We start from the raw sequence: 4,237 nt of genomic DNA, 5'->3' as shown, positions 1-4,237 counted from the left end.
TGCTGCTGCTCTTGCTCCAATAAGAAAAGCATTTCCAAAAGTTATGCTATTACATTATATGGATGATATATTGGGATGTGCACCGGAGGAACAAATTCTAGAAGCATGTCTACAAAAAACCATAGAAACACTAAGATACTACAAACTTCATATCGCTACAGAAAAAATTCAAAGACATGCTCCTTTTCAATATTTAGGATATGAAATATATCCTAAGGCACTTACACTACAAAAACTGTCTTTAAGAACACCTTAAATGATTTCAAAAATTAATAGGAGATATCCAATGGATGCGTCCAGTATTAGGTTTAACTACCAATCAATTGCAACCCCTATATGACATTTTAAGGGGAGACACTGCTTTAAATTCACCACGTCGGCTTACAAAAGAAGCTCAAGAGACCTTGAGAGAAGTTGAACTGGCTTTATCCAATGTAGTTGAGAGAGTAACTCAAAAACCTTTGGAAATATCGGTTTTTGCTACGAAAGAAGCACCCACAGCAGTCCTTCATCAAGGAGACAATGTGATAGAGTGGGTGAACCTCCCAGCACAACCAGAACAAAGCCTTACACCTTACCCGGTGCTTGTGGCTAGAATTCTATTAAAGGCCATTAAGCGAGCAGTACAATTATCTGGGACAAGACCTGACAAGATATATACCTTCTATACAAATGCACAAATTAATGTATGCTGTGAAACCATCCCAGAGTGGCAGATTTTATTGGCCATGGCTCCAAATTTTGCACATGGATCTCCATTAAAGATAACCAGACTACTGCATAATTAGCAATGGATTTTTGAGGAGAAGGTTTCTAAGGTTCCTCTTGAAGGACCAACCATTTTTACAGACGCAGCCAAACAAAATATTTGTGCTGTATACTCTCATGATCTATTATGATATTTATTATGTATGATATTTTATAACATATTATTTTATGATGTTTTTGTTTTTTTATTTTGTATTATTATATATCTTATAATCTATGATTATTTTATAACATGATATGTATGTTATATAATCCTTGTATATGATATTCTATGATATATTATATCTTATCATATTGTATAATACATTATAGTGTGTTATGTTTATTATATTATTTCATATTATATTTATTATATGATGTTATATGACACGATATGACATAATAGGATAGGATATATTTTATTGTTTCTTATTATAATATGTGATATATACTATTTTTACATTATATTATATGTTATATTATCATTATATCTGAAATTGTATGAGATATTATATTATTATATGATATATTATTATATAATATTATAATGTGTTATATTAAGTTATATAAATAATTCTTTGACATATTATATTATTGTATATTAAATTCATTAGTTTTTATCATGATATATTATAAATTCTATTATAATATATTATATTATATATTATATTATCATTATGTATGAAATTCTGACATATTATATTACATCATATCATATCATATATTATTTTATTGTTTTACATTGTAAGATTTTATATTATTCAATAGGATATCTTTTATCATTATATTATGATATGCTATAATATCATTTTATAGGAAATTTTATGGTATATTTTAGTATATTATATTGCATTCTCTTATAATACCTTATATCATATATTATAACATTATTTCATATTATATAATATTTGTTTAAAGTATATGCTATATCATCATTCTAAATGGAATTATATGATATATAATTATATCATATCATATCATAATATATTATTGTATATTATTATATATGATATATTTTATTATTCTCTCATATTATGCTATATTATAATTCTATAAGATTTTCTATGATATTACAAGATATATATGGCATAATCTAACCTAATCTACTTTATTAACTTATTTTGTACTCTATTTTGTTAGTTTACATTATTATTGTATTATATATTCTAATCTTATTATAATATGTAATATTATCATTGTATACAAACTTCTTTGATATATTTTATCATATCATATTATATTACATCATATCATATTGTAGTATATTTACTGTATTATATTAATATATATATATATATATATAAATATAAATATATATATATATATATATATATAACAAGACATTATATCATATGATGTGATAACATAATTTTTAAATTTTCTTATAAGATATGATGTTTACAATTATTATGTCATATTATGTTATAATTTTATATGAATACTATATTATAGTAGAATATATGATATATTTTGTATCATATTATTTTATAATATGTTATGTTAATATTCTAAAATGAATTCTTTGACATATTATATTATATTGTATTACACTTGTTTGTTTATATTATTATATTGGATATATTCTATTCTTATATGTTATGTTATCATTCCAAAAAAATTGTATGATATATTATATTATATTATATTTTATTATTTTACACTGTAAGATTTCATATTATTATATATGATATATTCTATTATTTTATTACAATATGTTATATTTTTAATCTATATGAAATTCCATGAAAAATGTTATATTATACCTTATGTTATATAGAATATAACATAAATTATATATGATATTTTATCACATATTATATTACATTTAGTCATATTTGCTAGTATATATGATACTTTCTATTTTTATATGATTTTATAATATGGTATGTTTTCATTCTATATGAAATCCTAGCACACATCACATTATATTATATTACAACATATGAAATCACATCATAATATTTTATCCTTTTTTATTTTGTATTATTTTATATGATATATTTTATTATCATGGTTTATTATCTTTCTTTATGAAATTCTATGATATATTATTATTTGGTACATTACACTATTTTATATTATTAAGTATAATGTATTCTATTATTATGTGTTATATTATCACTGTATGAGAAATTCTTTCACATATTGTATTATATATTACAATACTATGTTATTTTATGTTATATATTATTAAATATTATATTATATATTATATTTATTACATTATATCACCTTATACTTATTATATTGCTCCATTTTTATCATATTATATTATTTTGCATTATTTATTATTATATGTGTCTACTGTTTTTATTTTTAATATTATATTTATTATTATAATTTATTAATATGTGTTGTATTTTTAATAAGAAATTCTTCATTATATCATATTATATATTATACACTAATATAATATGTCATAAAATTATATTGCATTTATTTGTTTATATTTTTATAGATGATATAGTCTATTAATATATTTTATCATAATATGTTCTATTTCTTTTTATAGGAAATTCTATGATATATTGTATAACATTTTAAAATAAAATATGTTATATCATATTATATATTGTATAATATCATTATATATAATATTGTATTTATTATATTATGTCATATTATACTTAGTATATTGTACCACATTATATTTACTATATTATTTTGTATTATTTAACTATATGTGATATATTCTATCATCATATTATATTACTATATTTTACATTTTCATTGCATAAGGAATAATTGAGACTTTGAGAGAAGTTGAACCGGCTTTATCCAATGTGGTTGAAAAAGCTAATCAAAAACCCTTGGACATATAAGTTTTTTGCTACAAAGAAGCACTCACAGCAGTCCTTCATCAAGGAGACAGTGTGATAGAGTGGGTGAACCTCCCAGCACAACTAGAGCAAAGACTTACTCCTTACCCAGTGCTTGTGGCTAGAATTTGATTAAAAACCATTAAGCAAGTACCACAATTATCTGGAATAGGACCTGACAAGATATACACCTTTTGTACCAATGCACAAATTAATGTATGCTGTGAAACCATCCCAGAGTGGCAAAATTGATTGCCCACGACTCCAAATTTTACACAAGGGTCTTCATTAAAGATAACCCAGCTATTACATAATAGCACAGTAAAAGATTGTACAGCTTGCTTTCCTTTCCAGGCTCCTACACTCCCACCAGGAAAGAACCCTCGTGGTTTGAGACCCAAAGAAATTTGGCAAATGGATTTGATCATTATATATATTATCATTATATCTGAAATTGTATGATCTATTACATTATTATATGATCTATTAATATATAATATTATAATGTGTTATATTAATATTATATAAGCAATTCTTTGATATATTATATTATATTATATTATTTTATATTGAATTCATTATTTTTTATCATGACATAGGATATATTCTATTTTAATATGTTATATTATCATTATGTATGAAATTCTATGATATATTAAATTTCATCATAT

Source organism: Antechinus flavipes, chromosome 2, assembly GCF_016432865.1.
Source record: "Antechinus flavipes isolate AdamAnt ecotype Samford, QLD, Australia chromosome 2, AdamAnt_v2, whole genome shotgun sequence".
In the NCBI taxonomy this organism is placed as follows: Eukaryota; Metazoa; Chordata; class Mammalia; order Dasyuromorphia; family Dasyuridae; genus Antechinus; species Antechinus flavipes.
The sequence above is the reverse complement of the archived record's forward strand: the minus strand, read 5'-3'. Positions refer to the sequence as shown.